This window comes from Pristiophorus japonicus, chromosome 9 (assembly GCF_044704955.1).
Source record: "Pristiophorus japonicus isolate sPriJap1 chromosome 9, sPriJap1.hap1, whole genome shotgun sequence".
Taxonomy (NCBI): domain Eukaryota; kingdom Metazoa; phylum Chordata; class Chondrichthyes; family Pristiophoridae; genus Pristiophorus; species Pristiophorus japonicus.
In genome coordinates, this window is record NC_091985.1 from 228,125,949 (window position 1) to 228,146,734 (window position 20,786).

General features: G+C 46.2%; 1 pseudogene; it reads left to right on the plus strand.

Annotated features, from left to right (window-relative positions):
• The first annotated feature begins 2,453 nt into the window (after positions 1–2,453).
• LOC139274186 (zinc finger protein 585A-like) overlaps positions 2,454–20,786 on the plus strand; it is a 108,037-nt pseudogene continuing 89,704 nt past the window's right edge.

Genomic DNA, 20,786 nt, shown 5'->3' on the forward strand with positions numbered 1-20,786 from the left:
GACTGCCTCCTGGAACACAGGGTCCAGGTAACTCTCCCCCTCCCTGATGTGCCGCAGTATCTGCAGCTCGGACTCCAGCTCATCAACATGGAGCCGAAGTTCCTCGAGCAGCCAACACTTACTGCAGATGTGGTCGCCGTGGACCTCAATGGGGTCAACCAGCTCCCACATGCAGCAGCAGTAACACATCGCCTGCCCTGCCATCTCGAATGTATTTAGTTAAGTTTTCACGTTTTGAAAGTTTAGATTTTTAATCCCAGCTCTTAATTTAAACCCAATGGCCAAGAAAAGAAAGAAAAACTGACCAACCAATGACTTCCCTGCTTTCCTATGATGTCACACTTTGAATCTTTTTACTTCTTACCCTCCCAGGTCACTTGGTGCTGTTTCGGCTGTCTGCTCGGCTGACTCACCCCCTTTGTAGGCTTACCGCTGCTCCCACTCTCGTGCCCTTTCCGAAGGGATGGGTGCAAGTAGGGTTTTCCCCTCGTGTTGGTTCTCTCACCACCTGCTGCAGGCCCAGTCTGGCAGCTATGTCCTTCAGCACTCGGCCAGCTCGGTCAGTAGTGGTGCTACCGAGCCAGTCTTGATGGACATTAAAGTCCCCCACCCAGAGTATATTCTGTGCACCTTGCTACCCTCAGTGCTTCTTCCAAGTGGTGTTCAACATGGAGGAGTACTGATTCATCAGCTGAGGGAGGGCGGTAGGTGGTAATCAGCAGGAGGTTTCCTTGTCCATGCTTAACCTGAAGCCACGAGACTTAATGGGGTCCGGAGTCAATGTTGAGGATTCCCAGGGCCACACCTTCCCGACTGTATACTACTGTACCACCACCGGTGGGACAGGACATACCCAGGGATGGTGATGGAGGAGTCTGGGACATTGGCTGAAAGGTATGATTCTGTGAGTATGACGATGTCAGGCTGTTGCTCGACTAGTCTGGGACATCTCTCCCAATTTTGGCACCAGTCCCCAGATGTTGGTGAGAAAGACTGGGCTGGGTGTGCCGTTGTCGTGTCCGTAGCCGGTGCGGAGGTCGATGCCGGGTGGTCCGTCCGGTTTTATTCTTATTGTTTTTCGTAGCGGTGGATCAATTGATGAATCAATATGATCTTATTGAATGGTGGAGCAGGCTCGAGGGGCCAAATGGACTACTCCTGCTTCTAATTCTTATGTGCTTATTCCCTATCCCAGATCCTGTCTCTATATTAAGAGCAATGGTCCCAACACTGACCCTGGGGGACACCACTGTTTATATCCCTCCAGTCTGAAGAACATCCATTAACCACTACTCTCTGTTTTCTGCCATTTACCCAACTTCCTCTCCACACAGCCCCACTCCCTTTAATACCATGAGCCTTAATTTGATCAACAAGCCTCCTGTCCGGCTCCTTATCAAACACCTTTTGACAATCCATCTACACAACATCCACTGCATTTCCTTTCTCACTGCACTGTGTTATTTCCTGCAATAATCCCTGCTGTCTGTCCTGAGTCAATCCATTTCACTACCAAATGTTGCGACGTTTACTTCTGTAACCACAATACCCCGCGCAGGGGTAAAGTGCTCTATCAATAACAACAGGAGCCCAGACGTGGGACCGGGCTGTGCTCTGAGCAGGTGCAGTGCCAGTGGTGGAGGTGGTCTGAGGCGGTAGAGATGTTCCACGAGTCGGTAGGAGCTTGTGGGCTCAGCGGAGGAATTGGATCCCTGGGTGGGATGGGCAGCTCCATAAACACCTGGTGTAGGCCTCAGACCCCAAATACGAGCCCGTAGGACCCATGTTTGACCCGCGGTGATAGACCTGACCGCTCGGGGTAACTAGCCGAATTCTTGGACAGGATCAGGATCGAGATGCGTGGTCATCTTGGTACAGGAGCAGAGGGCGGGTGGGGCTTTAGGGTCCCAGTGACCATGAGAGAAAATAATTTCCTCATTTATTCTCAATCTGCACAGACGGGATGTAGAACTGAACCCAACCAGAGAAGAGGGAGTGAGAAAACTGCAGATGGAAGAAAGAAATGATGGAGGTGGTGCGATGAGTTTGGATTTCAGCACAGGGTGGAGGGAGAGTGTGTGGGACGGGAATTTACAGCTTTGGGGAACAAGAGAGGAAAGAATGTTCCATAGAAATTAGGATTGTCTGTCCTCAATTTCTACCCTGCACTTCCAGTGCTGACTTTTGTAAACTCCTTTTACAGGATATTAGAAAAGGAGGATTTGCAGACGGGAAACTCAAACCAATCATTTGAAGATCTGACAGAGTTACTCAATTCACCTGTATATCATCGGCCTTTGAATGTGGAAGGATAAACGTTTGTCTGTTCTGTCTGTGGGAAAAGATTTTAAACTTCGTGTGACTGGAAAAGCACTGAGACACAGACACCCGAGTGAGAGTGTTCCAGTGCACTGCCTGTGGAAAGAGCTTTAACCAGTTGCACAGCCTGAAAAAACATCGCACCGTTCACGGCCGGGAGAAACCGTACACGTGTTGTGTGTGTGGACGAGACTTCAACTGATCGTCCAACCTGGATAGACACAAGGACACCCGCACCACGGAGAAACGGTGGAAATGTGGGGACTGTGGGAAGGGATTCAATTGTCCCTCTGCACTGGAAACTCATCGACGCTGTCACAACGGAGAGAGGCCATTCACCTGCCCCGTGTGTGGGAAGGGATTCACTCGTTCATCCAACCTGCTGGTACACGAGCGAACACACTGGGGAGAGGCCATTCACCTGCTCCGTGTATGAGAAGGGATTCACTCGTTCATCTGACCTCACTGAACACCAGCGTGTTTACAATGGGGAGAGGCCGTTTACCTGTCCCTTGTGTGGGAACGGCTTCACTCAGTCATCCAACCTGCGGATACACCAATGCACTCACACTGGGGAGAGGCCATTCATCTGCTCCGAGTGTGGTAACAGCTTCACTTGTTTATCCAACCTGCTGACACACCAGCGAATTCACACTGGGGAGAAGCCGTTCACCTGCTCCGTGTGTGGGAAGGGCTTCACTCGATCATCCCACCTGCTAATACACCAACGCATTCACACTGGGGAGAGACCGTTCACCTGCTCCGTGTGTGGGAAGGGATTCACTCGATCATCCAACCTGCTGAGACACCAGCGAGTTCACAAGTGACTGCAGCGGTTGAACTCTGCTGATATTGTTGCCGTTAATCATATCCAGGACTGAACCATGTTCACTCAGACAGTTGGGGTTTGTTGTAATTAATCCCTATAACTGGACTGGAGTTTAATTTTTTGGATATCATAGAATGGTTACAGCACAGAAGAAGGCCTTTCAGACTGTCGAGCCCGTGCCGGCTCTCTGCAAGAGCACTTCAGCTAGTCCCACTCCCCGCCCTTTCCCCGTAGACCTGCAAATGTTTTATTTCAGGTACTTTTATCCAATTCCCTTTTTGAAAGCTACGATTGAATCTGCCTCCACCACCCTTTCAGGCCGTGCATTCCAGATCCTAACCACTCGCTGCTTAAAAAAACGTTTTTTCTCATGTCGCCTTTGGTTCTTTTGCCAATCACCTTGAATCTGTGTCCTCTGGTTCTCCACCCTTCCACCAATGGGAATATTTTCTCCCTACGCTGTCCAGACCCCTCATGATTTTAGAGCACCTCGACCAAATCTCCTCTCAACCTTCTCTGTTCTAAGAAGAACAACCCCAGCTTCACCAGTCTATCCATGTAACTGAAGTCCCTCATCCCTGGAATCATTCTCGTAAATCTTTTCTGCACCCTCTGTCAAACAACTGTCAATTAAATCAGCTTTGTTTCCTACATACAGTGAGTCGATTCCTGGATTTCTCCAAGAGGAGACTAATTGATGTCCTGTTACCGACTGTTCCATTTTTGAGCCTTTTCTCTTTTGTTAAAGGAAGACTTGTATTTATAAAATGTTTTTCACAGCCTCTGTTTTAGTGATGTTGGTTGAGGGATAAATGTTAGCCAGGACATCGGAGAGATCGCTTCGAAATAACATCATGGAATCTTTTACGTCGACTTGAGAGGTTAGATGGTTCTGTTTGTTTTTTTTTTATTCGTTCATGTGATGTGGGCGTTGCTGGTAAGGCTAGCATTTATTGCCCATCCATAATTGCCCTTGACAAGATGATGGTGAGCCACCTTCTTGAACTGCTGCAGTCCGTCTGGTGATGATACTCCCACAGTACTGTAGGGAGGGAGTTCCAGGATTTTGGCCCAGCGATAATGAAGGAATGGCGATATGCTTCCAAATCAGCATGGTGTGTGAATTGGAGGGGAACGTGGAGGTGATGGTGTTCCCATGCGCCTGCTGCCCTTGTCCTTCTAGGTGGTAGAGGTTGTGGGTTTGGGAGGTGCTGCCAAAGAAGCCTTGGCGTGTTGCTGCAGTGCATCTTGTACATGGTAAACACTGCAGCCACGGTACGTCGATGATGGAAGGAGTGAATGTTTAAGGTGGTGGATGGGGTGCCAATCAAGTGGGCTGCTTTGTCCTGGATGGTGTCAAGCTTCTTGGGTGTTGTTGGAGCTGCATTCATCCAGGCAAGTGCAGAATATTCCATCACACTCCTGACTTGTGCCTTGTACATGGTGGAAAGGCTTTGGGGAATCGGGAGGTGAGACACTCGCCACAAAATACCCAGCCTCTGACTTTTGTTGCCACAGTATTTATGTGGCTGGTCCAGTTAAGTTTCTGGTCAATGGTAACCCCAAGGATGTTGATGGTAGGGGATTCGGCTATGGTAATGCCATTGAATGTTATGGGGCGGTGGTTAGACTCTTGCTTGTTGGAGATAGTCATTGCCTGGCACTTTTGTGTCGTGAATGTTACTTGCCACTTATCAGCCCAAGCCTGAATGTTGTCCAGGTCTTGCTGTATGCGGGCATGAACTGCTCCATTATCTGAGGAGTTGCGAATGGAACTGAACACTTTGCAGTCATCAGCGAACATCCCCATTTCTGACCTTATGAAGAAAGGAAGGTCATTGATGAAGCAACTGAAGATGGTTGGGGCCTAGGACACTGCCCTGAGGAACTCCTGCAGCGATGTCCTGGGGCTGTGATAATTGACCTCCAACCACCACAACCATCTTCCTTTGTGCTAGGTATGACTCCAGCCAGTGGAGAGTTTTCCCCCTGATTCCAATTGACTTCAGTTTTACTAGGGCTCCTTGATGCCACACTCGGTCAAATGCTGCCTTGATGTTGAGGGAAGTCACTCTCACCTCACCTCTGGAATTCAGCTCTTTTGTCCATGTTTGGACCAAGGCTGTGATGAGGTCTGGACCCGAGTGCTCCTGGCGGAACCCAAACTGGGTATCGGTGAGCAGGTTATTGGTGAGTAAATGCCGCTTGATAGCACTGTTGGCGACACCTTCCGTCACTTTGCTGATGATTGAGAATAGACTGATGGAGCAGTAATTGGCCAGATTGGATTTGTCCTGCTTTTTGTGGACAGGACACACCTGGGCAGTTTGCCACATCGTCTGATAAATGCCAGTGTTGTAGCTGTATTGGAACAGCTTGGCTAGATACGCGGCTAGTTCTGGAGCACAAGTCTTGAGCACAACAGCAGGTATGTTGTCGGAGCCCATAGCCTTTGCTGTATCCAATGCATTCAGCCATTTCTTGACATGGAGTGAATCGAATTGGTTGAAGACTGGCTTCCTTAGGAGGAGTCCGAAATGGATCATCCTCTTGGCATTTTTAGCTCAAGATGGTTGTAAACACTTCAGCCTTTTCTTCTCAGAAGATCAAGATGTAGAATCAGTTTGGGTGGAGATAAGAAATAATAAGGGAAAGAAATCACTGGTGGGAGTAGTACGTAGGCCCACTAACGGTGACTACACAGCAGGGCAGCATATAAATCAATAAAAAATGGAGGCTTGTAAGAAATACTGCAATAATCATGGGTGAATTTTATCTTCATTTTGATTGAACAAATCAAATTGGCCTTGAGGAAGAGTTCAAAGAGTGTATTTGGATGTTTTCTTCGAACAATACAATGTGGAACCAACGAGGAAGCAGACTATTTTAGATCTGGTAATGTGTAATGTGACTGGATTAATTAATGATCTCATAATAAAGGATCCTCTTGGGAAGAGTGATCATAACATGGTATAATTCCAAATTCGGGTTGAGGCTGAGAAACTTGGGTCTCTGAACTTAAAGGCAATTACAAAGGAAGAGTAAGATGGTAGATAAGCAGTGGCAAACATTTAAGGAGATATTTTATAACTCGCAGCAAAGATGTATTCCAGTGAGAAAGAAAGACTCTTAAGAAGAATGAACCAGCCATGGCTAACTAAGAAGTAAAGGATGGTATCAGATTGAAAACAAAGGCATACAATGTTGCGACGATTAGTGGAAGGCCAGAAGATTGGGAACTTTTTAGAAAAGAGCAAAGAACAACTAAAAAAAAGGAAAGGAGATAGATTGGGAATAAACTAGCAAGAACTATAAAAAGAGACAGTAAGAGATTCTACAGGTATATAAAAAGGAAGAGAGTAGCTAAGTTGGTCCCTTAGAGGATGAGACTGGGGAATTAATGGGAAATGGAAATGGCAGAGAATTTGAACAAATATTTTGTATCAGTTTTCACTGTAGAAGACACTAAAAGCATCCCAATAATGGATAATCAAGGGGCTATGAGGAGAGGGACAAGGTGGACAAGTTCCCTGGACCTAATGACCTGCATCCTATGGTATTAAAAGAAGTGGCTACAGAGATGGTGGCTGCATTGGTTGTAATTACCAAAAATCTCTGGATCCTGGAGAGGTCCCAGAGGATTGGAAAACAGCAAATGTAATTCCCCTATTTAAGAAATGAGGGAGACAGAAAGCAGGAAACTGTTAGCCTAACATTAGTTATTGGGAAAATGCTGGTGTCCATTATTGAGGAAGTAGCAGCAGGACATTTAGAAAATCATGGTACAGGCAAGCAGAGTCAACATGGTTTTATGAAAGGGAAATTATGTTTGACAAATTTGTTGGTGTTCTGTGAAGATGTAACGAGTAAAGTGAATAAAGGGGAACCAGTAGATGTCGTGTATTTAGATTTCGAGTAGGCATTTGATAAGGTGCCACATAAAAGGTTACTGCGCAAGATAAAAGCTCACCGGGTTGGGGTAATATATTAGCATGGATAGAGGATTGGCTAACTAACAGAAAACAGAGAGTCGGGATAAATGGGTCATTTTCAGGTTGGCAAACTACCTAATGGGGTGCCACAGGGATCAGTGCTGGGAGCTCAACTATTTACAATCTATATTAATGACTTGGATGAAGGGACCAAGTGTAATGTAGCTTAATTTGCTGATGATACAAAGATAGGTGGGAAAGCAAGTTGTGAGGAGGACGCAAAGAATCTACAAAGGGATATAGACAGGCTGAGTGAGTGAGCAAAAATTTGGGAGATGGAATATAATGTGGGAAAATGTGAGGTTATCCACTTTGGTGGGAAAAATATAAAAGCAAATGATTATTTAAATTGGGGAGAGATTAGAAAATGCTGCAGTACAGAGGGATCTACGGGTCCTTGTACATGAAACACAAAAAGTTAGCATGCAGGTACAGCAAGTAATTAAGGCGGCAAATGTAATGTTGGCCTTTATTGCAAGGGGGCTGGAGTATAAAAGTAGGGAAGACCTGCTACAACTGTACCGGGTATTGGTAACACCACACCTGGAGTACTGCGTACAGTTTTGGTCTCTGCATTGGAGGCAGTTCAGAGAAGGTTCACGAGGTTGATTCCCCACATTGATTGTCTACAAACACATTATCACACTGAAAGATACAGAATGAATCTCAGACTTGCACCCCATCTCAGTGACTGACAGATACAGAATTAATTTCATACACACTTACCGTATCAGAGAATGACAGATTCAGAATGATACCCAACATACCACACGGTACCAGTGACAGACAGAAAAGGAATGAAAGCCACACTCACATACTGTAACAGAGACTGAGATGATGAATGATTCCCCCACTTCTCCACCTTTGCCCAGTCATTTGCCTCCTTTATGTCTTCCAGACATGATGATTCTTCACAGGAACATAAACTGAATGATAAACACATCTGGATGGCGAGAGTTTATGAAGCCAGCCCGGATCTAGTTGAAAAAGGCAGAGCGTGCGAGAGGCAAGGAGGAGCCAGAATCAGGGTGAAAGGTTGGGCAGAGACAGCGGCCTCTGAGCTTCCAGATCTGCCTCCAGGCTTCACGCTCCAGCATTGAAATACTTGCCTGCTCCTCCCCCGTACCCTCTCCCCGCCAGTATTTAAACCGACGGGAAAGGCACAGGCGAGCACCCCTCCCCCAGCGGCTGCCGTTTCCTCTGTGCTGGGCTGATGACCGTTGAACTCATCAGGGAGCGGAGATATCCCGGGCCAGAGTAAGGGAGCAAACAGCAGCCTCCTTACAGCAGCTCATCACATTGGGACTGTGTCCACAGATGGGCTTTGTGTCGGGGTATCGGGGGCTGCTTGTAAGAGGCAGAGTGGAGCAGGAAGTAATTCGGGAACATGGAGTGATTGGGGGAAGGGAGCGGAGATATCCCGGGCTGTGTGTGTACAGTGTAAGGTAACAGAGAAAGTTAATCACCGCACTCTTTCAAATCATTGCTGCTTTTGTTCACCAAATCAGTAGTGAATGTTCCTGATTCAGTCCCAATCTGACAGTATCTGTTGTTCTTGAACATTGAACAGTGGAAACACAGCCTGACAGTGAGAATGTGAGGAGTGTCACAAAGTGCATCTATTGCAGACACCAGGACAGAAGTGTGAAATTGGACATTTCAAATTCGGTAATTTTGTTTCGGGTGCGTTGAGTTCTCCAGAACCGTGTTGAAGGTGATTGAGAGATACATTGTCGCTCCCTCAGATAAATCAGGATCCGGGCTCTGTGACATTCTGTTAACTGCACAGGCCCTTAACTCAGTTCCTATAGACTGAGAACAATTGTTGTACAGCCCAGGTAGCTGTGGTTATAATCCAGAAAGCGATTCAGAATTTTACAGGTAGTCCTGTGGGAGTGGAAGATATAAACCTCGACTGTATCAATGGGGTGATCCCATTCATGGACCAGTGCTGGGTTTGAGTTGTGTCTGGATGCTGATAACTTTCTATAGAACCGTCCTACACACCTGGTGTGGAAAATCTGAGTGTCGCTGCACTGCAGTGAGGTCAGACAAGGACACTGTTTGTATCACAGTTTCCTCTCTCCAGATACTTTACTTTATTATAAACATTACAACTTTATTTTATATTTTCCCCATCAGCTGTCCATATCATAACTAATATTGTTCTGGTATTATTCTCAAAGCAAAATACTTCAACAAGCCAGAATAAATGTGATATTTCCTCCACCCGGAACACAAGGAAAAGTGCAGGCAGCTCCTTCTCGCACACAGGAAGTACATTATCACTCAAAGCACAGAGACACAGGACTTGCCTCAATCCTATTGTCACAGGCAGCAGAAGCTGTCAGTCCAACGGTGATCCGAAGTGGCTGAGTTACATTGTGAATCTTACAGCCACATGGAGCAGTAGGATCAGAGAATACTGATAGGGGAGACTAGAACTAAGGGACATAATTTTAGAATAAGGGCCGCCCATTAAAAACTGAGATGAGGAGGAATTTCTTCTCACAGGGTTGTAAATCTGTGGAATTTGCTGCCCCAGAGAGCTGTGGAAGCTGGGACATTGAAGAAATTTAAGACTGAGATAGACAGTTTCTTAACTGATAATGGAATAAAGGGTTATGGGGAGCAGGCGGGGAAGTGGACCTGAGTCCATGATCAGATCAGCCATGATCGTATTAAATGGCGGAGCAGGCTCGAGGGGCCATATGGCCTACTCCTGCTCCTATTTCTTATGTTCTTATGCTGTTTCACCATTGAAACATATCACTTTCATAGACCAGATACTGAAATATATAGAATAAAATTCACACTTGCACACCAGAAACTGATAGGTCTAGATTAAAACCCACACTCAGACCGGAAACTGACAGGTACAGATTAAACCACACACTTTTTACCAGAAACTGATGGTTACAGATTAAACGCCACACATATACCAGAAACTGACAGGTACAGATTAATCCCTACTCTCATATCAGAGACTGAAAGGTACATCTTAAAAACCACTCTCACATACCAGAAACTGACAGGTACAAAATATCACCCACATTCATATACCAGAAACTAATAGGTACAGATTAAAACCCACTTTCACAAACCAGAAACTAACAGGTACAGGATATACCCATACTCTCATACCAGAAACTGACAGGTACAGATTAAAGCCCACAATCATAAACTAAAAATTGATAGGTGCAGATTAAACTCCACACTCATATACCAGAAACTGACAGGTACCGAATAAAATACACATTACATATTCCAGAAACTGACAGGTTCGATTTAAAGCACACACTCACATACCAGAAACTGACAGGTACAGATTAAAACTCAAACTCTCATACCAGAGATTGATAGGCACAGAATATAATACCCACTCGCATATTAGAATCTGATATGTACAGATTACACCCCACACTCATACCACACACTGACAGGTACAGGATAAAACCTACGGTCACATACCAGAAACTGACAGGTAAAGATGAACCCCACCGTCATATAACAGAGATTGACAGTTACATAATAAAATATACAGTCATATAACAGAAACTGACAGGTACAGAATAAAGCCCACAGTCATATACCAGAAATTGATAAGTACAGATTAAAGACCACACCCACATACCAGAAACTGACACATATAGATTAAACCTCACATTCACATACCAAAAACTGACAGGTAGATATTAAACCCATACTCATATACCAGAACCGAGAGGTACAGATTAAAATCCACACTCACATAGCAGCTGACAGGTGCAGATTACCCGACACTCTCATACCAGAGACTAACGGGTACAGAATAAACACCACACTCAATACCAGAAACTGACAGGTACAGATTAAACCCACAATCACATACCAGAGATTGACAGGTACAGAATATAATACCCACTCGCATATTAGAATCTGATATGTACAGATTACAGCCCACACTCGCATCCATCATAGGCAGTCCCTCGAAACGAGGATGACTTACTTCCAGCCAAAAAGGGATGAATTCACAGGTGTTTCAATGAAGGACCTAATATTCCAGGTCCCGAACTACATGTTGAAGGGTGGAAGATGCCTGTGCGTGGATTTTTTTAACGTGTGGTGGCCGTTGCACACCAGCCACCACACGGGCTTGGCAGAGCTAGGTCTTGGTCCAGTGGCAAGGATTAACCAAGACGACTGGAGACCAGCTCTGCTGCACGGACCTAGTGCGCACACATATCGCAGTGTGGGCTGGCCCGTGCTGCCCCTGGGCCCTCGCCTCTTCTGAGCCTAAGAGGAGATCTGACAGAGGTCTTTAACATTATGAAGGAGTGGGTGTGGTGGGTGTGGAGAAACGTTTTTCACTTGTGGACAAGTCCAGAACAAGGGAGCATAAATATAAGATAGCCAGTAACAGATTTGGGAGGAAGTTCTTTACAGAGAGTGGTGAGAATGTGGGACTTGCTGCCACGGGAAGTGATGAAGCAGAGAGCATTGATGCATTGAAGGGGAGGCTTGATGCATTCATGCGGGAGAGGGAAACTAGGGCAGGGTGGGAAGAGGCAATTAGAGTGAGAGAGGGCAGGTGTGGATTATAAACACCAGCATTGATCAGGCGGGTGAGTGGGCTGTTTCTGTGCTAAAGATTCTTCATTTCCAACACACAAGCAGCAGGATGCAGCGCTGCCCCGATTAATGATTAACTTCTTCGTCTTGCCACGAATAAAAATTCGATCAAAATGAATTGAAAAATCCAAAGATCAAGAGGTAAAGCTCACAGTGCCAGTCACCTCAAAAGAAGAGAGACTTGCATTTCTATAGCGCCTTTCATGACCTCAGGACATCCCAAAGCGCTTCACAGCCAATGAAGTACTTTTGAAGTGCAGTGACCTTTGTAAGGTAGGAAAGGCGGCAGCGAATTTGCGCAAAGCAAGCTCCCACAAACAGCAATGTGATAATGACCACTCTATCCGTCCCATCCGAAAGGACAGAAATGAGGGAGAGGAGAAGCGATGAATCAGAAGTGGTCATTCCAAAGTTTAAAAGCCCAGAGACCGACCGAGTAGGGAGGACTGGAGGGAGGTGAGGAGAGACACAGTTTTAAGGTCATAGGAAAGAGCGAGTGGGGAGCTGAATTTTGACACACCGGAGGAGGAGGAAAGGGTGTAGAGGACGTGGGGGGGGGGGGGGGGAGGGGGCGGATTTTTGCAGCTCAGGAAAATTCAGAGGAGCAAATGTTTGAAGACAAGAAGTTCGGAGGAGCCCAGACCAGAATTAATTCCACTGGTGACACTGGCGGCCCAGGTCACCCATTCTGTTTACCGGCTGCGCTTTCCCAGCTGTACATTAACTGGTTTCAGAGCAGAACGCGCGGCCAGAAATCAGTCTGTTCCCAAGAGCGACAATGATTAACTAAAGATTCTGCGTTTTACCTTTCATTCTAGTTTCCTGTGTCCCGTTAAAAACGACTCCACGGGATGTGGGCAGTGGGTGGATTGCGAAGCGCCGTGGAGTTTTTTAAAAACTTTATAAAAAGGAGTCTTATTACACACAGCTCGACGTGACACCGTAAAAACAAAACCTGCTACATAAAACCCTTAAGTGAACAAGATTGGTTTTATTCCACTTTGGCCACTGTCCAGACTTCATCTGGTAAAACTGCTAAAGGAATCTTTCAATTCACCTTATTACACATTGAAAAGTCTAAAAATATATGTATTTTTTTTGTAGCCAGCACTATCGCCTCCCACATAAAACTTCAAAAACAGCCGAAATGCACCCAACTCCTGTGGCTTGCTTTCAAGTGCTGCTTTTAAACTGAGCTCAGTTAGAAACAGAATTAACAGTCTCAGACATTTAACCCCACACACACAAGACTCGTTTAAACTGATCCTCTGTATTGTAGAAGACAACAGAAAGCTTAAAACGCAACAATTTGCAAACCAGCCCTTGCAGGACGTGGGGGGAGGGGGGTGGGTGTAGAGAGACAGGAGTAAAAATAGTTGCATTGAAAGCATCTGGCAGCACCAGTCTGGTCGCAATTAGTGCATCAGAGGCAGCATTAGCAGGGCAGAGCTGAAAGTAAAACTGCTCCACTCTGCAACATAATCTTCCTGCAGAGTTCCACACCAAGACATGAACTCCACGCAACACAATTCGAGTTCTCCTCCGACCTTGCACTTAAATTATCCGATCCTGCCCAGCACTCACCTTTAAAAAGAAAAAAGTCTTGAAAGAGCGGTATTTTAGTCCTTTAATAATCAGCTGGAATTATGTGTGGTTTGATACACGGTCGACCTTTGCTGCAGCCTTCCACGGTACAGAGAGTGTATGTGTTTGATCCAAAGTAGTTAGTACGACGCGTCAGGCTCCCCTGGTCAAATGCTCATCTTTACTTAATCCTTATTTCAAATTGGGCTCAGGGCCTGTACAGGTACATATTAAAACCTAAACTCATATTCCAGAAACTGACAGGTACAGGATAAAACTTACACTCACAAACCAGAAACTGGCAGGTACAGAATAAAACTTACACTCACATACCAGAAACTGGCAGGTACAGATTAACCCCACAGTCATATAACGAAAACTGACAGGTCCAGAATAAAGCCCACATTTATATACCAGAAATTGATAGGTACAGATTAAAGATCACACTTACATACCAAAAACTGACAGGTAGATATTAAACTCACACTCATATACCAGAACCGAGAGGTACAGAATAAAATCCACACTCACATAGCAGCTGGCGGTGCAGATTAACCCCACACTCACATACCAGAGACCAACGGGTACAGACTAAACACTACACTCAAATAATAGGGACTGACAGGTACAGAATAAAATACACACTCACATACCAGAATCTGACACCATTAGCTCCGGTGAGATCCAGACCGCCGTGCGTCTGCTGCTACCCGGGGAGTTGGCCAAGCACGCCGTATTGGAAGAGACAAAGGCGGTGACCAAGTACACCAGCTCCAAGTAAAACTCCACGCTGTCCTGACAGAACCAGAAACACAGCGGCTCTTTTAAGAGCCACCCACAACCTCTCTGAAAGACCCTTTAGACTCAATTTACTGTAATTATTTCCTTAACAAGTGTGTTTGAGAACCTTTGCAGTTCCAGCTGTGGATTTAGTTTTGAATTCTCATAAGCAGCTTCACTGTCTAGTTCGAAGTTAGGACCGCTGTTGAATTTCCCGCCATTCAAGCTACAAACACGGTTCCTCGTCGCTCTTTCCCATTTACAGCGCCTGCCGAGGAATTAAGAGCTTGTTCAGGGGATGAGACTCAGATTTCAGTCACCTGATTCTCTCGCAAGCCCTTTTCAAGTTTATTCTTCAATTCCTGTTACGGGTCAATCGGTTTATTAACCCGAGACTTCCCGCAGTGTAACAACCCAGAATGGGAGTTCTTACAGAGACCAGAACGGGGGCAATTTGAGCACTCTGTCCCTCTCCTCTTTTCACAGAAGGACTCCCAGTTCTGGTCTCACTCCCGCCTGTGCGGAGGATCGATCCATGATTTGTGATTCCCAACTTTTACACAGTTTGGGCTGGAATGTGTCCCGTTACAGAGTCAGTGGGGATTGATTGCCGTCCGTTACAGACAGTTTGAAAGTGAACGCGCATTTAATCCTGATTGTAACAGCCTGGAATTTGTAAGGGAAATATGGAATAAAATAAACGGAAGTCAAACCTGCTTGTAAATCTTTGGCTAATGGTGAATTTATTAACATAATCCGCACTTGAAAAAATTATTGGCGGGGTTTTTGAAATTAAAAATAATTCGGGGTGTGATTGTTGACAGGAATTCCTGCCCTCGTTTCATTGGTGGGCTCAACAGACAATGGGTAAGGCGAGAGACTAACATTCAGCGGCGATTTTAGTAAAGAATGATCATGACTGGAAGAGGCAAAGGAGGCAAAGTACTGGGTAAAGGCGGAGCCAAACGGCATCGTAAAGTGCTCCGTGATTAAATCCAGGGCATCACCAAACCAGCCATCCGCCGCCTGGCTCGCCGTGGCGGTGTCAAGCGGATCTCGGGCCAGATCTACGAGGAGACCCGCGGGGTGCTGAAGGTTTTCCTGGAGAATGTGATCAGGGATGCGGTCACCTACACTGAGCACGCCAAGCGCAAGACGGTCACAGCCATGGATGTGGTGTACGCTCTGAAACGGCAGGGCCGCACTCTATGGATTCAGCGGCTGAACAACGCGACCTTTCCCCCAAGCACAACACAAAGGCTCTTCTCAGAGCCACCCACCGCCTCACAGAGAGAGCAGCGATCTGGGAAAGGGGGCGAGATAGTTGATTTACATTTTGTTCTGTATAGATATGTTTTTTGCCAAGATCTATATTGTGGTGTTAGGTATTTTAAATTAGCATCTACACGATGGACGGAATGGCCTTTTAGTCTTCGAATCATAGACATTTACAACACATTCCAGGTGAAGGTAATACTGAAATAACTAATGTAATTAGAACATAAGAAATAGGAGCAAATGTAGGATATACGGCCCCTCGAGCCTGCTCCGCCATTTAATACGATCATGGACTCAGGTCTACTTCCCTGTCCCATAACCTCTTATTCCCTTATCGTTTAAGAAACTATCTGTTTCTGTCTTAAATTTGTTCAATGTTCCAGCTTCCACAGCTCTCTGAGGCAGCAAATTCCACAGATCCACAACCCTCAGAGAAGAAATTTCTCCTCAACTCAGTATTAAATGGGCGGCCTCTTATTCTAAGATTAAGCCCTCTAGTTCTAATCTCCCCTAGCAGTGGAAACATCCTCTCTGCATTCACCTTGTCAAGCCCCCTCATAATCTTATATGTTTCGATAAGATCACATCTCATTCTTCTGAATTCCAATAAGTAGAGGCCCAACCTACTCAACCTTTCCTCATAAGTCAACCCCCTCATTCCGGAATCAACCTTGTGAACCTTCTCTGAACTGCCTTCAAAGCAAGTATATCCTTTCTTAAATATGGAAACCAAAACTTCCAGGTGTGGCCTCACCAATACCCTGTACAACAGTCGCATACTCCATCCCCTTTGCAATAAAGGCCAAGATTCCATTGGCCTCCCTGGTAATTTGTTGTACCTGCAAACTAACCTTTTGTGTTTCATGCACAATTACCCCCAGGTCCCCTGTGTTGCAGCACTTTGCAATCTTTCTCCATTGAAATAATAACTTGCTCTTTGATTTTTTTCTGCCAAAGTGCATGACCTCACACTTTCCAATATTATACTCCATCTGCCAAATTCTTGCTCACTCACTTAGCCTGTCTATGTCCTTTTGCAGAATTTTTGTGTCCTCCTCACACATTGCTTTTCCTCCCATCTTTGTATCGTCAGCAAACTTGGCTGCATTACACTCGGTCCCTTCATCCAAGTTGTTAATATAGATCATAAATAGTTGGGGTCCCAGCACTGATCCCTGTGGCATCCCATTGGTTACTGATTGCCAACCCGAGAATGATCCATTTATCCTGACTCTCTGGTTTCTGTTCATTAGCCAATCCTCTATTCATGCTAATATTTTACCCCCAACCCCGTGAACTTTTATCTTGTGCAGAACTTTTATGTGGCACCTGTCAAATGCCTTCTGGAAGACCAAATTTACCACATCCACTGCTTCTCCTTTATCCACCCTGTTCGTTACATCCTCAAAGAATTCCAGCAAATTTGTCAAACATGACTTCCCCTTCATAAATCCATGCTGTTACATCCATGTTACAGCAGTGACAGATAAGAAAGGTGTTGAATTAAACGATGGGAGGAAGGCAGCATCAGGGCGGAAGGACAGTGAGGGTCCCTTGCCCTCACAGAAGGACTCTCAAGTCCTGATCAGAAGTGACCCTCAGACAATCTTGGTTACAAAGCGGTCAATGTCTCGAACATGTAGAAATCTAGAACGACAAACACAGCAGCGAGTTTGCTGTTCAGATATATATATATAGGAAAAAACGTGAATGAACCTTCCTCATAAGTCCGGCCGTCATTAACCATTTTTTGCCTGAGAGCAGAACAGAAACATAAAGAACGATGTATAAATCGGGAGGGAATGTAATTGATGACCTAATTCAAGAATTTGAGATTGTGGCGAGCAATAAATCTGATTGGATGTTTAAAGAGACCAATCAGAGAGATGCAGAACAATGGGAATTGACAACGCGCCAATGAACCAATCACAGTCATTGCCTTCGCCCATCCCTCATTAGCATAGGGCTGTGGGCGGAGTGTGGGGTTGCCTATATAATGCTAGCCTGGAGCAGAATTTCCTTCATATCTGTGCCTGATTGAACAAGACGATGCCCGAGGAAAAGAAACCAGCTTCGAAAAAGGGTGCCAAGAAAGTCATCAAGAAAACACCACCGAAGGGCGGCAAGAAGCGCAGAAAGTCGAGGAAGGAGAGTTACTCCATCTACATCTACAAAGTGATGAAGCAGGTTCACCCCGACACCGGCATCTCCTCCAAGGCCATGGGCATCATGAACTCCTTCGTGAACGATATTTTTGAGCGCATCGCGGGTGAGGCTTCCCGCCTGGCCCATTACAACAAGCGCCGCACCATCAGCTCCCGGGAGATCCAGACCGCCGTGCGCCTGCTGCTGCCCGGGGAGCTGGCCAAACACGCCGTGTCGGAAGGGACAAAGGCGGTGACCAAATACACCAGCTCCAAGTAAAACTCCACGCTGTCCTGACAACAAACCCCAAACACAACGGCTCTTTTAAGAGCCACCCACAACATCATTGAAAGAGCTGCACAAACACATCACCCTTCAGATTGAATTTACTGTAATTATTTCCTGTGTGTGAGAACCTTTGTAATTCCAGCTGTAGATTTAGCTTTGAATTCTCATAAGCAGCTTCACTGACGGGTTCGACCTTGGCGTCGCTGGAATTTCCTGCAGTGAGTAAACTACAAACACGGGCCCTGGTCGCTTTCCCTTTGCTCTCAGACCCGTTCATTCACAACGCCTGCCGACGAATTTATTTTGGGGGGCGGGGAAACTCCGATTTCAGTCACATTCTCACTCAAGCCCTTTTCACGTTTTGTTTTATTCCGTTGCGCTCAGTCCGTTTATTAACCCGAGACTCCCCGCAGTGTAACAACTCAGAATGGGAGTTCTTAGAGACTAGAACAGGGGCAGTTTGAACACACTGTCCCTCTTCTCTTTTTACAGAAGGAATCTCAGTTCTGGTCTCACTCCCAGAGCAGTTCCTGTGAAAACAAGTTCACTTTTACAAAGATGGAGCTGGAATGTGTCCCGTTACAGAATCAGTGGGGACTGAGTCCCGCCCGTTACAGACAGTTTGGAACTGAAGCCGAATTTAATCCTGATTGTAACAGGCTGGAATTTGCAAGGGAAACATGGAATAAGATAAAAGGAAACAAATTGTTTAGAAATATATGGCTAATGGTGAAGTTACTAACATAATCCGCAATTTTAACAATTATTGGCGGGATTTCTGAATTTTAAAAATCGTTCGGTTCTGACTGTTGGGAACCAATAATTTCAGCCCTGCTTTCATTGGTGGACTAAACAGGCTGTGATTGGTCATCGGAAACGGCCAATGAAATCCACGACTGATTGACCAATCACAAGTTCGCTCCCTGCATCCCTCCAGAAGGTATAAGAAGGGCAGATATGGGAGGAGTTTCTCATTCCTTGTCTGAACCTGCGGATTGTGGAAATATCTGGAAGAGGAAAAACCAGCGGTAAAGCTCGGGCCAAGGCCAAGTCTCGCTCCTCCCGGGCCGGATTGCAGTTTCCTGTGGGCCGTGTTCACAGGCTCCTGCGAAAGGGGAACTACGCCCAGCGTGTGGGTGCCGGAGCCCCGGTCTACATGGCTGCTGTGCTCGAGTATCTGACCGCTGAAATCCTGGAGCTGGCCGGCAACGCGGCCCGTGACAACAAGAAGACCCGCATCATCCCCAGACACCTGCAGCTGGCCATCCGCAACGACGAGGAGCTCAACAAGCTGCTGGGAAAGGTGACCATCGCTCAGGGCGGGGTGCTGCCTAATATCCAGGCTGTGCTACTGCCCAAGAAAACGACCACTTCGTCCAAGAGCAAGTAAAGCGGACAAGATTTAATCTAATAACCCAAAGGCTCTTTTCAGAGCCACTTACAGTATCTGTGAAAGGGCTGCTGACTGTATTATTGGAGACCTTCAGTTCAGTTACCGACAAATTGGTCTGTTTCAGACCTGTATGCGGGAGTTTTCAGTTCCTGGTATCTGCATTACGGTTCTCTGCTCACACAAACTCTTCTAGTTAGCAGCGAATAATTAAACTACAGTTGTCAGAGACTCAAAACTTGTATAAATACCGCAACCGGTTCCTTAAATATTCTTTAGTTTATCAATGAAAGCTGTATGAAGAGAGTTGGCGGTTATTAAAAGGACCTAGTTTAATTCTAGTCTGGTTTCTATGGATTCAACGCGACCCTCTCCCCCAAGCACAAAGCAAAGGCTCTTCGAAGTGCCACCCACCGCCTCACAGGGAGTTGGGGGGGGGGGGCGTGCCGGAGGGAGATATCGTTGATTTACATTTTGTTCTGTATAGATAGATATTTTCGCCAATGTCAATATGTTTTAAGTCCGCATATGCACGATGGATGGTATATCCTTTTAATTTCAGAATTATAGAAATTTATCATCGAAGCTTCCAGCACGGAAGGAGGCCACTTTGGCCCATCGTGTCCGTGCCGGCCAACAAAAGGTTATCCAGCCTAATCCCACAGGTTACGGCACTTCAAGTGCACATGGTAAGGGTTTCTGCCTCGACCACCCACTCAGGCAGTGAGTTCCAGACCCCCACCCTCTGCGTGAAGAAATTTCCCCTCTAAACCTTCTGCCAATTACTTTAAATTTATGTCCCCTGTGCTCACGGAAATAGGCCGTTTACGGCACAACTCTTTTGAGGAAAACATAATAAATTAATCCAAGTGCCCCCCACCCTCCACCCCGATCTGGGGGACACTCCAAACACTTTTCACGTGCCCTTTTTTTTTGATGATTTTTGTGGGGGGTTTTTTGGGCAGTAAAACCATAATTTACAAGTGTCCCCTATAAAAGGGGTGGGGGACACTAAAACCCAGCAATTAAAACAAATTGAACTTTAAAACATATAAAATCATATTAAAATTTGGTTGCCTGGGGTGACAATGCACTCCAGTCCCTCCCGCACCCACCTCTCGCGGAAGGCCGCGAGCGTACCGGTGGACACCGTGTGCTCCATCTCTAGGGACACCCTGGCCTGGATGTAAGCATGGAAGAGAGGCAGGCAGTCAGGCTGAATGACCCCCTCTACCGCCCGCTGCCTGGACCAGCTGATGTCACCCTTGGCCATGCCCAGGAGCAGTCCTACAAGGAGGCCTTCGGACCTACCCGCTCCCCTCCGCACAGGGTGCCCAAAGATCAGGAGTGTGGGACTGAAGTGCAGCCAGAAATTGAGGAGCAGCCCCTTGAAATAATGGAACAGGGGCTGCAACCTCATACATTCACTAAAAACATGGAACACGGACTCTTCCAGACTGCAGAAATTGCAGGCGGCCTGAGAGCCCGTCAACCGGCTTAAACATTTTATTGCATGGGACTGCTCCATGCACCACCCTCCAGGCCAAGTCCCCGACAAATAGTGGGAGGA